The sequence below is a fragment of the Glossina fuscipes genome, unplaced genomic scaffold (assembly GCF_014805625.2).
Source record: "Glossina fuscipes isolate IAEA_lab_2018 unplaced genomic scaffold, Yale_Gfus_2 89, whole genome shotgun sequence".
Lineage (NCBI taxonomy): Eukaryota > Metazoa > Arthropoda > Insecta > Diptera > Glossinidae > Glossina > Glossina fuscipes.
Window position 1 is genome coordinate 456,215 of NW_023998443.1, and position 16,839 is coordinate 473,053.

Consider the following 16,839-nt stretch of genomic DNA (forward strand, 5'->3'; position numbering starts at 1 on the left):
AAACAAATACCCTTATCTCCCATAGAGTTGACGAACTACTATCCAAGTTGAACAACTAAAAACATCGATATAATGCTCGATAAGATCGAGATTATTTGAAATAAATGCAAAATGTTTGCGGCATATATTCCGATTGTTGCAAATGAATAGAGAAAAACAAACACACTTCAATTTTTAAAACAGCAGATAAATGCAGTTTAAAATAAAGAACCGAATCCTGCGACAACGAAGAAAATGAAAATAACAAAAGTGCCAATCCGAGCCCCATAACCACAAAGATAGGATTGCCTGGGTTCTCAGTTTTAGCACTCGCATCATTTTCTTTTTTTTGCTTTTCGTTTTTTTTTTTTTTTGCGGTTACTGTCCGTAATCGTGTCTACGCCAACTTCCCAGCAAAACGCTGTACATATGTCATTTTCCTCTTCTTTAGGACGAACAAAATTCACAATTGCATCGCTTAACCAAGCAAACCCTTGGCAATCCGAAATAACCAACATTACGTTTTAACCGTAAAGGACCCACATATGTGTTTGTATACAATTTTCGCAGGAAAATGTTTTCCTGTGTGCAAAAAAAAAAAACAGAAAAAAATTCGGGAAAAAACCTTTTGCTTTCTGTGTATAGCTTTTTCTTATTATTCGTCGTTGTCGTTAAAGAAAAAAAACATGTTGAGGCAAAAAAAAAAAAAAAAAAAAAAAATAGGGATGAAAAGAAAAACACTGCACATAATTGACAGAAGTGTCATTTAGAGAATAATTGCCTTATCACTTGCAGTGACGCATACGAAACGAAACCTTTAAAAGATAAGATTGAAGTTTGCCAGTCCTTCTTCCATCAATTTTATGGTTTGTTTTTGTATCGATGTGATTACATCCACATGTAGCCAACAATAAAATGAGAAATTTCGTCAAATTCTTCATTTTCCATATCATTCTCTGATAAATGGATTCTTTTCTAAAACAAACAACTCGGAATTAACAAGCACGAAATGAATGACTTTTTCTCTTCGCTCTCTATACAAATGAATGAATCACGCTGATGATGCCAATAAAAAATATTAATTTTGTAATAGTTTTATGATTAAAACAACTCTAAGGTGTTGCTAAAATGCTCATCTTACTTTGAATCATAAATTTTAAGTTCGATTAAAATGGGAAAGTGGAACAGCGGAATGCTTAGGAAGGAAAATCCCGCATTAGTCGATTAGTCATAACATTTTACCTATCTCACGCACCTGGGAATTGTTGAAAGCATTAACAACAATTAGCAGAGCATTTAGAGGAAAAAGGGATTAGCATGAAATTATCGCGAAGAAGTTAATTACTCGTAACTTGCTTGCACAATATTTGCGGAAATTAAAATCAGTGAAGTCAAGTCAAGAGAGTTGAATCCTAATTTTCGAACGGGCGCCAAAACTCAACTTTCCGAAGCCAGGTCGCAGACCACGACATTTTGATTGCCCTGGCTAACCTGCCAATATATAAGAAGAAATGAATGAGGAGAAAACTGTTAAGCACAATACCGTAACCTTTCACAGATGTGTTCAAAGCCATTAAAGTAATGCTACAGGGCAGCTGCTGTAGATTAAAGGTAAAAAACAAAGAGCAAATCAAGGTTAGAAAGCAATGGCCACTTCCTATGGCTTCCACCTGTCCGATTAGGAAGAGCGTCGCCTTTATTGGCCGGCCTACACCACCAATCATAATTAAAGTATGGTCCCGCACCTGTCAACTTGATAGTCGCGTTTCGGAACTATTTGACGATAAAATAGTTTGGTTTAAACTTAGCGCTTTAAGCTCGTCTTCCCCGAACGACGGTTCTCGAGCTTTCACGTTTTTCTGATCGTTTAAGAGTTTAATCGAAGCTCATAAATACGGCTTTCTGGTGGAAAACAAGCTATTTTTCCGATAAACTGAAATTTTCCGAAGACAAGTCGGCCAATATTCTCCAAAAAAAAAAGTTAACACCAGTAGTGTTTTCTTGTAGAATATGTGCAAAAAAAAATGTTCTTCAGATTTTTTGTCAGACTTTTAGAAAATTATTTTGTTGTTCTAAATAAAAAAGTAGGGACCTAGAGCAGCAAAATTACAAAAAAGAAAAATAAAAGCTTTAATTTGTCACGTTCACACTGCATTTTTTCAAAAATCTAAAAATTTGTGATACACTCTAAGACCTGGGCTTTAATGTGTCAGTCAATATTCGTATATTAAGAACTCTTTTACTTAATTTCTTTCCGCCTGAGTAGCCGAAGGGGAGGAATCTCGACTAGCAAGTCAATGGTCGTGGGTTCGAATCTCAAGTGCGGTAGAGTTTTTAATAAAAAAGCCGATGGCCTTAGATGCTAGTGCTTTTAAGAGTTTAGTCTTAGAATTTATTTCTCTGGCGAAATTAATAATAATAATAATAATACTTAATTTCTTTTTTATAAAAATTCAGAAATATTCTATTTATATATCGAATAGTAGAAGATAGTACATTACACTGCCAAAAATGACTTTGTCACTAATCACTGAATAATGCTGACTCATTGAGCCTGCCATTGTGAAGTCGAGAACATGCCACTTTGCTACCTGCAACGTACGCGTTTCGAGTTATAGGTGGATTTCTATGACACGCTTAGTATGCTTTTCAGGGGTTTGTACATTAATTTAGGGAATTTGCGACTGAAAAACAGTTCGATGATACGTTAGTCGTCTGCGAGCAATATGGAAATATTTTCATAGCCAACTCTAAGCAAGAAATCTCAAAAGGAACGAAATAATAAGTTGATAAGTTGAATAAGTTGATAGAACAACGTAAGAAACTTATATTCGATTGCGTCCGAACCTTTTGTGTCAACCGCCTCCTTCTTAAAAAGACTAAAGAAAAAATGTAAAAAAAAAAACAAATATTAGGTATGTGCGACTGATTTTTGCCATTATAGCAGAACACATCTGGATCTTTTTCTCATGTACCTTTTGTAGCTTATAGGCAATCGGCACTAGGCCCAGAAAGCCCAAATGGTCTTAATTTATATTGTCCAGTGGGATTCTTACGGACTTTTCATACGCACTTTTTCAACTGCGGGCATGCTTAACTCAGTGGTTGGGTTTTGGAGCCTGTGAAGGTGCGTTTCGGGTGTTGCAAATGAATACACCGCTCGTCCTTTCGTTGTAGCGGAGTTTTTAACCGAGGGAAAGGATGGGTTACAGTCATGCTTGCATTAAGCAAAATATTGCTGTTAAAAAAATCAATCACTTGGTGATCCTTAGCTTTGATTATTATTTTTCGAAAACTGTTTGCAAAGCTAATGAGTCCATTGCCAGTTATACCAGTGTCAGTTTCAATGATGTAAGCAAAGTTTACAGAGAGGAAAGGATAATGAATTTGAAAACAAATTGCTATTTACACTGGTTTTCGAATAAACAATCGATTGTAAAGTTTTTTACATTATTTATTCAACCATTAAGAATAGAAGAAGAATAACGAAAAAGAAATTTTTATCTTTCCATATTCGCTGTCAAAACTATTTCAAGTTAAATGGAAAGGGAGAAAAAAAGGGGACCAAAATTAATGTATAGAAAAACTACGTATTTCTATATCTCTCTATAAATATCTTTTAATATTAAAGTCCTTGACCCTGCTGTCTACAATTTATTATGAAAATTGTCAATATATATATATCTATGAATTAAAGCTGTTGCCAATTTAACAAGCCAACTAACAAAAGTCAAAAGCCACATTCCTTAGAAAAAAAGAAACGGGAATGTCAAGAAAAAGAAGAAGAAGAAGAGCAAAAAGAAAAGAAAAAAAAAAAAATACAAAACTGAAAAGGGATAAAGACAACAACAACACTAACAGCAGTAACATAATAACAACAATAATAACAAGATAAGTTTTCGATTGTGTGTTGCAAATAAAAAGTAAACAATAATACACAAAACTATGAAAACAAACTGAAAGTTTGCTTGAAACGGCAAAAACTTTCAGCTTAAAGCGATTGTAAAACGAACTATGCGAGTGAATAAGTTGTACAGAAATATTACCAGACGGTAGCTATTTCTATTTTAAGACTTTTATATTTATTTCAAAAAGATTTTATTCCTATGATTCGGTTCTGTTTCTTTTTTTTTTTTTTCCTGCTATTGCTTTCTGCTCTTTCCAGTTAGAGTTTTACATTTTTCTTTCCTTTTTGTGTTTGCTCATAAAATCCACGGAATAGTAGAGAAATGTTGAAAAACGCTTTACCAGTAGCAGTGGTAGTAGCAATAGCAACAACAACAACAAAAACAACAACAACAGTAACAACAATACAAAAAAAAAAAAAATAAAAAAAAAAAAACGTTTTATTTTTGTGACGAAATTGCAAAAGTTTTAATAACAATTTAAATGTAAAAATAAAAATCATTTTATTTTAGTTGGCCGTTAAATTTAAAGCTACTGCACTACCATCGGAATACAAGAAAAGTTTGTTTGCCTGATGATATGTGCGGACATTTTTCATTTCGTTTAATGATATAAAGAAAAAAATTTTTCTTTCGTTTTCGAATTTAAAAAATGATCGGGAATAAAGGCTTCTTTTCCTAAAAATTTCTATCAAATTTTATCAAAGATGAGGTGATATCACCATACAACGCTTACCAATCGGGTTGACGCCTCTCATCATTTGACCTGATCATGACCTGACCTACATATCTCTTCCAATTTTCTTCTCCAGGAGACATTCTTTGCATCATTGTTCATATTAAAAAAAAAATAAATATAAATTAACCAGATAACCAGCAAATGAAGTCTTGATCCGTATTTATCATAATAATGTATTTGAGAAAATATTTTCGTCATATTTTGTCAAGTCGCGCCATTACAATCTAATTTCACTGTTGACTTGCTAATCATTAAAAAAACGGAACGGAATCATTTTTTGAAATTTTATTTCAAGAGTTACTCAATTACTTATTACAAACATATTTATTTCGGTGCCCTTAAAGCCGTTATGCTTTGTTACGCAATTAAGCCAACATATGGTTCATGGACTTCAATGCATCTTTCATAGTCCGCAACGCTTTCAGTTTTTTCTTTACCAAATTTTATTTTGTGTTTATATTTTTATAATGGACTTAAGCGATAAGGTTTATTAGCATTTTCGATTGTTATAAGAGTCTTGCACATTTGCGCAGACGGACAGATGGTCAGGTGAACGGAGGCGTTATAAAATGCAACTACTGTCAAATTGAGAAGGCGTGGCCCATGTTTTCCACAGCAGCGGGAAAAATCATTTTTTATTTCTTTTGCAAATCTGACTTCATGTAATACTGCAGGCGTATCTCGTGAGCGATTTAACCCATTTTCGATACCAACTTGCGTGCAAGAATTTTTAACGATCCAAAATTTGATGCTGATCAAGAATGTATATACCTTATGGGGGTCTCTGAAGCTTCCTTCTGAGCGTTGCGAAAGTTCGCATATTCTTCAGCGATAGGTATAAGTAAACTTTTCACAGCTTGCTTAACAATTGCCATAAAAATCATTTCACTTCTCTCGAAAGCATAAGCTAGGAAGCAAATTCTACGTCTTGACAAGAACTTTGCGGTAAAACATGCTTAAAAACAAGCTGTATATGAGAAGAGAAAAAAAAAATTGGATTTTCTTACTTATTATAACGTTACTGAAGGATAAGAAATGCACAAATGTACAATGAAGTTGCACATACATATATATATGTGAATGTATGATTACAAAAGAATACAAAATTATTTCATTGTATGCAGCGATCGTTGTGCGTATTTCGTTTTAAATGCTACTCTCTTAAAAGCCAATTGCTTTCGCATATTACGTGGCATGAAAAAAGTGTCAGTGCAATGAGCTCCCATCCGTCAAAAAGGACAAAGGAATACCGAGAAATCGGCATAATCGAGGAATATTCGTATACAAACTGCTTGAATGAATTGAAGACATTCAATCTTACGTTCATTTTTTCGTTTCCCCTTTCGTTCATGAACTATCTTTTTGAATTCATCATCGTGAATGATGAAAAAGGAATTACGAAAACGAACAAAAAAAAAAAAAAAAAAAAACTCGAAACACTTGTTCACATATTTGCTACATCGTTTATATTTGTTGTTATGTACAAAGCCTGTAAAAAAAAATTGTAAAAAAATATTTTTACTTACATGAGAAGTCGAAAGAACACATTCATCTGATTGCATATTGAAGCGCTACCATGTCTCTCAAGCTGAAATGCATTCAAAAATATTTATTTTTATAAATATTATGCAAAAATCATATGAATATAATTTTTTTTTTTTTTTTTTTTTTTTTAATAAAATATCAAGATACAGTTACGCATACAATAATATATTGTAATAAAATTTGCGTTCACTTTTGTCGTCCCTTTATATGTGTTAGCCATTGCAACGAGTGTAATTTTTATATACCCCCTTGTTGAGAAGCTTCTTAAAGGATAATTTGCAAAATAATCGGAATCAGAGAGACTTTATTTTGTGCCTTTTTAATTTATTGCGATTTTTTTTTACTTGATTGTCAATGCTATTTGAAGTATAAATGACTTAACACTTAGCCCGCTAAGTGACTAAGGCCATCCAGTATGTTTTTCTTTTTTCTCACTTCTTTTTCGCCGTTACCGTATTACACACGAATAGGAAACTGCCCTTGAGCGATTGACAATAATATAGAAAACAGAAAACTGGTATCCAAAATTCTCTTATGTCCCGTCAATTTTACAAATGGTTATACGTCCGAGCTGAAGCGAAAGTCTAAACGATACTGTGTAGCCCTTCGAAGTAAGTAGCGACGCAAAAATGCTGAAAGCATGTAGAAATGTGCACAAAAGAAAATCTACCGAAGGCGAAGAATGAAGAAAGCGCGCCTTAAGACCTTTACAAAAAAAAAAAAAAAGGAAGAAAGGCAGTGAGGAATTTATTTTTCAGTGATCAAAGATCAATCCATATTAATTTTTTTATTTCTTTTTAAAAGGCAGGTAACATCTTTAACACGTTGGGTCAATAATGCTCCATATACTGTTTATGTTCATACTGGATTATGTTTTTAATGAAAAATCGAAATTTTTCCTGGAAAATCTTAATTATCTCAAAATTTCTTGTTATTTTAAATTGACCTTTGACTTACGAGTTAAAGTCATTTTGGTTACGTTACTTGTCTTATCTTCAAAACAAGGAAGAACACGATTATTAAACACCTTACACCACTTCTCTTCATACAGACATTCATTCATTTTCGTGATAATACATTATTTGGATGTGAAGGCATAGCTTCCATCAAAGACCTCATGTTGAAGGATGCTCAAAACATAAACAAATTTTGTCCTTACAAAGCATTTTTCGTCATACAATACTATTATTATTATTATTATTATTATAAATTTAGCCAGAGAATAAATTCTAAGACTAAAGTCTTAAAGCACTAGCATCTAGGGCTATCGGCTTTTATTAAAAATTCTACCGCACTTGAGGTTTGAACCCACGACTATTGAGTTACTAGTCGAGACTCTTGCCTACTCGGCCACTCAGGCGGATCATAGAATACTAAAAATGAAACATTGTTGCCAGAAAAGGACCGATTTTTTATTAGGACCTCCATATGAGGTGGAATCAAGAAAATCGACCTACATTGCTCAAATTCGGTAGGATTATTGTTTATCTCAAACTGTTGTTGTTGCGCGCGAATTTTCGTCAAGGAACAATGAATATTAGGTGTTTTTGCTACGATTATACGAAGAGGGTTCAAAAAATTGCCCCATCCGGTCCTAACTTTTCAACTTTCCAATTTAGAACGTCCAAATCCAATTACTGAGCGATTTTGCACGCGAAGCTTGGAAAATTAGAGTATTTTTTTACGAAATGGCTTAACAAAATAAGGCGCTGTATGGGGAGTGATCAAAAAAGGAGTCCGGCCCGAATAATTTTCAACAGCATTCGTTCTTAGGCCAGCAGACGTCAGTATGCCAAATATCATAAAAATATCTCAAAAATTTCAACTTGTGGGTTGAACAGAAAAACACATGGACAGACGTCGGACGAATAGACAGATGGACGGGCAGATAAGTTTAGATCGATTCAACCAATTTCTCTGAAGTTTTTTGAAACTTGAATATCAGAAAACTGGTTTGCATGTCCGCATCCCGGATAGTGGAACAAGTGCGCGTTGTCGAAAGTCTACGGAGACGTAGTTGGAATGTGTGCGACAGCCAAAGTGCTCTTTTGTTCAGGGTAGAGTACGGTACCCCTAAGATAAGGTGCCTGTAGCGAATAGTATCCCAGAGTAAGGTACCCAAGGGTGTTTTAATTCCTGATAAGGGAGATTAAAAGGTATCGTGTATAACTTTAAAGGGCACAAAATCAAAGCATGTGCAAGCTGAAGCATGACGTAAAGATATGTGAAAGAATTTAAAAAGAGCGCAAAATAAATTAAAAAGGAAGTTAATTTATTTTTAATCAATCAACGATCAATTCATATTAATTTTATCATTTCTTGGTATAAAACAAATAACGTGTTACGGCACTTCATAAATCGGGCAGTTAGTTATGGCTTCAATCGACACGTGAATCTTGTTTTTAATTGAAAATTCAACTTTTTTTTTTATTTTTGGACAGGGGTTGTGGTGATGGGGTGCTCTAGTGGATATTTTCTGGCTAATTTACTATTCATTATACTTCACACAACCATAACTACGGTCATTGCATATAGGGCGTATACGAGCTTGAGTCTATTAAAATCGTTTCTATATTCGTTTTTCTCTGTTAATGTTAGTATGTCTCAAGTGTTTTTTTGCTATGTATGTAATTTTCGAAAAAAAAAAACAAATTAATATATATTAAAAAACAGAAATTGAAATAAGCCAGCACAGGGCTTCACGATCTCAAATTTGAACACTTTTCGCATAGTTGCTTATATGTGAAGATATCACCAACCGCTATTAAGTACACATGAATAGACCATCGAGTTGATTTTATTCCAGTCACAGCTTTTTTTCCCTACAGCGAGGGCGAGACTTGGTAGTCGCGACTCTTATCTACTCGACTATGCCGTAGACTGTATATCGGTAACTAAATTGAAATTTAAAATTTTGTTAGCTCGTTCGAAAGATAGAGTCTTTAAATTTGACCATTTCCCTGTAAGCCGTTTACACAACGATACCTTAGTACCGAAATATTTCGATACGGTAGATTGCAAAAGTATAAAAAAGGAACCATCAAATTAGCTATATAATATCCCAGTACCAGTTTAGTTCTTACGTGTTTACGAGATGTGAACTAAAAATAACACGGAACGATCGCCTGACTGGTTAAATAATCTTACAACGCCAGTTTTATGGTCTATTGAGTTTAGGTTCGAACTCGCAAGCCTCGAGACTTGATAGTCACGACTCCTATCTAATAGTCTGTGAGGAGCGCCTTACGGTGTTCGGCCTTATAAAGTGTTCGCCAAAGACCTCGTAATGTATTCTGCAGATGGCCACCTATTCGCCCAGAATTTAATGGGGAATTTCCTCCGTTCATTAGCTACCTGAGGGATTTATGACCCGTGCACAAGCTAGCCAAGAGACGTACGCCGCCGCTTCGTAGTTCCAATTACTTGTGTGCTACAACGGAGGGTTGGAGGAGAGATACAAATTTATTTTCTAATATAACATTGAAATTTTTTCTTCTTTTATATGTTTATTTACAGTAAACACCGACTCTGCAGATACCTTATGGATTTATCGGAATGTCTGTCGAACCATACGGAATAAATTTCTAAACTCAGATTCGTGTCTTATTTAAACTGATTTTTGCTATTTTGTCTACGTTAAATTGTAATAAGATTTTCATGGTTAGGTGATAAGAGGCGGTATAACTGTGCCTTAATCTAAGAAGTAAAAATAAAAAATCAAGGCTCTTTAAACTCTTTAGAATTATTGAGAAAGAATCCAATTTAAAATGAAATAGAAAATGATCGATATTTCTTAAACAAGGTTTAAATTGTTTGTAGCATACATTTCTTTGGTTTAAATTAAAGAAAAAATCCGTGAACTATGTGTAAATTTAAAATTCTGTCTATTGATTAAAGTTTTTGTAAAATGAAATTAAAAGTATTTGGTTCGTCTTAACAGCGAACGAAGACCACTATCTACCGCCCAACTACTAATTATTATTTAAATAACCAGATAAAAAAAACAAAGAAAGAAAAAACAAAAAAAAAAAAAGAACGAAATAATAAAAGAGAAAAACAGATACTAAACAAAAAGCAACACTATCCGACATAATGGAATTTTAAGAAACATACAAGAGATCCTTTAAAAAAAAAACGTGCAAACAAAAATGCAAAAATATTCAAATGAAAGTCATGCAAAGGGATTAAATGGAAAAAAAAAAAACCTTGATCTACCGGAAATGTTTCACTTAATTAATTTCGGGGTATACAAGAAAAACATAACAATAGATAAATACAAGGCAAACGTGTTAGTATTTGTTTTTTTTTTTTTTTTTTTTTTTTTTTTTCTGTATCTTTCTCGCAACACAAAACTTGATATTGCCATAGAAGGTAGATAGCAGTCCACCGAGCAGATACTGATATGCTCGGTATTGCACGACGTCAGCTGACTGTGGCAGATATTTGAATGCGGGCGTATTTTGTTTATCAGAGAAACTGCACATCTATACACATCTCTATATATATATATATATATATATATCTATCTACATTTGAACAGATATACATACATATATATTTACACAATATACATAATGGTTGTTTGCTTGGATTGCTGCTAGAAGAAACATAAACATGCAATGTTTTTGCAATTTTCTCTCCACAACTCTTTCCGCCACGAGGAGAAACACCAATTACTGGAAAACAAGAGCAACCAACAAAACGTTAATACAAATATTGCTTTCAAAAACCTGAACAAACCTTGCACGTTTGTTAATATACAAACACACAATACATATACATATACAAGGCAGGGATGGACCATGCACTTGCCTATGGGGAGGGAAGAAATTCTTTTTAATCGATCATTCATTTTGGATACAAAAAAATAAGGGAAAAACTGGGATGTACATGCGACATTGGCTCGCACTTCACTATTCCAGTTTGAGTCAGTCAGAGGCTTACTATTGTTATTCGATATGAAAATCCGTACATACGTGACGCGTTTGTCAAAGATGTAATTTTTTTTTTATTTTTTTGTTTTTTAATACACAACTATGTGACTTCCACACCTGAACCTTCATCTGATTTCATCTATTTGAAATGAACGTACGTTATATTGTGTGTTATTAAATGCGTTTTTCTCCAATAGTTAGCTGACCTATGTTTTTGGATTTCTCAACTTGACCATTAACTTCACGATGTATGTAAAAAGGCATAGAAAGTCAAGCGTTTTGCTCAAACTTGGTCGAGCGATATCCTTTTTTCATTACTTTCATTACTGACTGGTATTTGCCTAAAGGCTACACTTATTCGTGGCACTTTCTTCTTTGTGCTTGGTCCGGGGGGTGACCCTTTCCACTTTCAAACTTGAATTAGGAAAATCGCTTAGAAAAATCTACGTCACGTTTCCGTTTCCTACATAGACTTTGCCAACGTATACTCTTCTAGGAACAAACAACGATTTCTATTCGTATGCATATCCAGCATTTCAAGTTTTGAGTTCTGATAGCTACGGCATGGTTAATTTGCAAACTTAATATACTTTCATCTTTGTTTTGTGAATAATGTATGTGCTCCATTTTCTTAGCTCCAGATTCTAAGATAAGAAACGGGGAAATAAAGATTCATCAATCTGGACTCTGTAGAATCCACTTTGTATCTAAATGTGCTTCACACTAGGTTGATTAACTCGCATCTTCTGATAGCGTACGTGAAGAGTGGGTAAGGTAAGCCCTTGGTTTTCTAGTTTAATTTTTATAAGTGAAGCCAGACGAACGACCGTAGTTTTTGCTTTTCTTAATGTGGCCAAAGACTCCGAGAAAGTCCTCTATTCGGATAACATGGCGACGGTCAGAGAGGAATGAGGAAAGAGATGGGAAGTTTGTTGACCACACCATAGCGGGTGAAAGTGTTACTGAACACTCACTATGTCTTCGGCCAATGAATACTTTACCGCACTTGAGACTTGAATCCGTAACCTTGGCTACTAATGCGATTTACATACAGGCAGAGTCTTGCTTTTCAATATCCCTTTCAAGGTGTAATGTCTGTATGCATTTATTTGGTGACTACCCTACATAACTAGACAGGAACTATAAGCAAGAAAGTATAGCCAGGCAATAAGGCTGTATAAATGTTTAGCCTAGAATCTAGATACCGGGAGAGAACACGGATTGAATAGAACGAAAAAAGACAACACGCTTGCGATCTTTAAATTAAAACTACTTTAATATAAATTCCACTCTAAATTCCAGATTCCCGTTTTACAATTCTTTCACGACTTCTACAATTTCAACAAAACGGAAGTGAGAAAAAGGTCAAACAAAGACCGCGTATATTTTTAGAAATTCATGGCTTCACAGTTTCATGGAGTAACATTACAGCAATAACGTACATTTTCCAATTACTCCAAGTAAAAATTGTACAATTCATTTTTCGGAAAGGTATGCAAAAATTTGTATGCAAAAAGAAAAGGAAAGAAATCTGTTTACAAAAAAAGAAATACGAAGCTGGTCTTGGTGCATTTCTTTTCTTCTTCACTGTGTGATTATCATTTCGTTTCTCGCTCCAATTTCGTTTGTTTACTAGTTTTTTAATTAATGATTGCTTTTAGTTTTTCTTTTTTTTTTCTTTCCTTCCGACTTAAGTTTCGGTTTCTTTTCTCAGCTGTTTTTAGAGAAAATTTGCCCTCATCTTCGTATCATACAGCCACGCTTATTATTTATTGGGTGCATACAAAGTTAGCAAATTTACAGTCAAAAACATCAGCTAACATTGCCCCAATCTCTGTATAACTAAATATCCCTGCAGAGACGCATTTGAAATATTTCGCTAACATTGACTATCAGTTAAAACCGTAGATTTTAAAGGGGAAAAATTCAATCGTACGGATACATTTGATATTATTCTGATTTCACAAACAGAGTAATGAGCATTTTCTTCGCCGCCAATAACCTCCAACGCTAAATATCATTTTATGGAGCGGCGTACAGATAAATAAGAAGAAAAACGCAATCCGTTCCCAAACTGTATGCAATTTCATGAAAATCGTATTTCCATGAAAATTAGTGCACAATAACCAGCAATACGTCGAAATTTATAACTGAAAATGTAAGCGGTATCTCCTATGCAGAGGGAAATGCTCGTAATTAGTAAAATATCCTAGCTATAGAGGCCAGGCTTTGTTGACAGACAGTACTGAAAGAAGCAAAAACTCCAAAAAGAATTTGCATTAGAAAAATACACAAATAATAAATAAATTTAGTTCAACAGTAGGCTTAGTGATTATCAAATTCGAAATTAAGTAGTTACCGTTATTCATTTTTTTCTTTTAAAAAAAGTTGTTACTTCATGGTAAAAGGTTAGTCTCGGTATTGATTTTTGTCTTAGATTAACGCGTCATCTTTTGGGTTTTGACATTTCTACTCGCCATGTTTTCAAAGTTCATCTTCATTTTCATTCAGTTCACATAGCCTTCATAAATCGAATATTTGTTTCGTTTCTATAGACAGTGAATGGGCACAGAAACTTTACCAAGTGCCCTTCAGCTATTTTGTCATCAATGCTGGTATCTGCGTATGTTGTCCTCCAGCGCTGACTGCCTGATGATACCTTGTGCAAATCGACGTAGCATGGTTGGCTGGAACCCGGTTTTGAAATGGTAAGGAATTGCGAAAATGGGTCGATGATTGGATCACTGCAAAACCAATATCGTTCTTTCGTCACGATATAGTCATGTTGCCAGAGAGATCGGAAAAACTTGTAGACAGTGACGGAAAATATATCGCTAACTCCCATCGATCTTGGCACTCAGAAAAACTACTTAAAGGGTATCTAGACTTGACCAATATCAGATTCGCAGCTGATTTAGTTTTGTCCCTTTGTCCACTGGTCGTTAGTTGTTACAACGAGCCTACTAACAAAGATGCTTTGGACTTAAAAACTGTAAATTGTTGCGAGTACCTTCTAGGAACATCTAAAATTTCATTGCAAAATTGTTCTCGATCAGGTGTACAATTACCAACATATTAGCAGGTATATAGGTTCTAATTGATTTGGCATCTATAATATATATACAACATTCATTACAGAATTAGATATGAGAGATACAGTGCTACACAGCCATTACATAAGCACCGGTAAATGAGAAAATATTCATTTTGTCAAAGCATTTGTCGCAATTTCCAAAAGGACACTTTAAAGATCTTTTGAAATATATATTCTGGATCAGTTCCATATTCTGAATCGAATCCTGAAGCACGTCCATCTATTTGTCTGTGTAATGTTTTCGGTAAACAGTTTCCTCATCGCAAAAATGAAGATGACTTCAACTTTGAAAAAAGTATTAAAGGTCGAAACTGAAAATGCATGAAATCGGTCGAAAGACATGGCTACGATGCGCTATATAGTGATAACGACTTTGCCTTCTCGACTGTTTGTTCATTACTCATGCAAAGTCCCCCATCTTTTGCAGTGTTTTGAGATGAAGGTAGTGGATATGAGAGACTCCGCCACAGTCGAATATAATTTTCTTACGTTTATTGTTGATACCTAGTCATACACATATATATATTTTTGCTCGATGTTCGATTTCAATTGATCCCTTCTTTATACTGAATGTACATGAAAATATTCTCATCCTTCCTTTTTCTTCATTAGCTTTTCTTAGTATAGCCCTTCAAATTCATTTACACGATTTCCAGTTAGGATGAATATATTCTTCGATTCTTATATAAATTCTTTTTCATATTTTACACGATTTAAATATAAACGATTTTATAGATTACGGATATGTCGTGCAAATTAAGATATGAGTGTAAACATGTACTCGTATGAAGTATCTTTACACTTTTTAGGAAAATTAAAAATAATTATGTTCAACATATTATAAGTGCGAACAGTACATTTTTTTTTTCATTTTTTATTCGTTTCTTTTTTTTTTTTCTCTTTTTTTATTTTGATGCGTTAGCTTTTAAATGGAATGAAAAGGAAATGTTTTCATTTAATCTTATTTTCGCCAGTAGCGTTATTATAAAATTACGAATTGTATTCATATACATATATATGCGTGTGGGTATATCTGACGGAGGTTATGTCTATCTGTATACAACCTCGAAATATCTGTAGAATTATGTTGCATGCACGCACAGACATTCATAAATGCAGATGCAAACATGCCTTCATCTACGTCACAAGCATATGGGTTGAAATTGAAAATATTTTTCCATATGCTTTATATTTACGAATCAACTCAAAGTTTAATTTTTTTTTTTTTTTATTCTTCATTTTCATGCTTAAAAATTCGCAACAACTCATTGTAAAGTTTTTCTTTCTCTCTTTTTTTTTTTTGTTTTGCTCATATGCATTCGCATATTTGTGCGTCTGTGTTGTAAATACTATCAAAAAACATTCGGTCGCGTCCGAATTATAATTAAAGACAAACAACGCAAGTTAAAAACAAAAAAATAATAATAAAAAAAAAACAACAACTTATTCCATTTTATGATAGTGTTGAAATTTACTTAACTGTAATTGTGTGTATCATATTAAATATAATATATATATATATATATATGTATATACATATGAATATGTTTAAATGAGTGAACGTCTGAACATTCCTACGTACATTATATAATGAAATCCTGTGCATAATTGTGAAAGGAATTTTCGCAATTTATATAACAAACATGGAAGCAAGCGTAAAGAGCTGCATTTTCACGTCCCACTGCTACGTACTAACGAACTAAACACTAGGTATTAAGGTATTACGGTTAACAGCTCTCTCTCTCTCTCTCTCTCTCTTTCTCTTTCTCTGTCTTGCGTTAGAAGTTGACTCAACTTAATCTCAAGTTGTAAGAATAATAAATAAAAGAAACACAGAGATGAACTTAGACCAATAATGAGAAGCTTTCAACAGTTGAACTGCTTCCCTAGAAAGCCTTTATTTTTCATTTATTGCACTGAAAAGCATGAAAGCCGATTAGTATTAGTAAGTGGATGTAATGACAGTGAATGACTTCATTCAAAATGTGCACCTACGATTAGGATACACAGGAAAATGCCAAGTATTTTCGTTTAACAAAACATGAAAATCGGGGAAAATAATTAAATTTTGGAGCCGGTTGTTGCGAACTTACATCGTTAAAGCAAGTATATCGAGTAAGAAAATTCGGTTGCGACCTAATCTTTTATACTCGTCACCGTATCCAGAATAATATAAATTTGTATACTTCGTAATATTGCGTGGGCCGGATTGATTTTCTCTATTTCTGCAGAACAATTTTATGGAAATTTATATCGTGTATACGTTGCAGTTTATGAACAACGAACAAAAGACAAGGAAGGCAAAGGCTTTTTTTGCATAGATATATATGGACGCTGCAAGCGTGTTCTTTGATTTGCCTGCGCCATTTTCAAACCCTCTTGCAAATTTGTAGGTGATATCCTCGTTTTTGCGAACGGAAGAATATATACCACCAATACTATACAGTAGAGCAGACGGACATATAGACGGATTAACAGATGGACAGGTAGGCAACCGAGCAGACAACCATGCTTAAATGCATTCCGAGTTTAAAATTAGCCAAGAAATTATATACTTTCTGGGCCTTTTGCTCATGCGCTTTATAAAGGATTTAAAAAAAAATTACATTTTGATACTTCATAGTATTGGCTATGTGTGGTCAA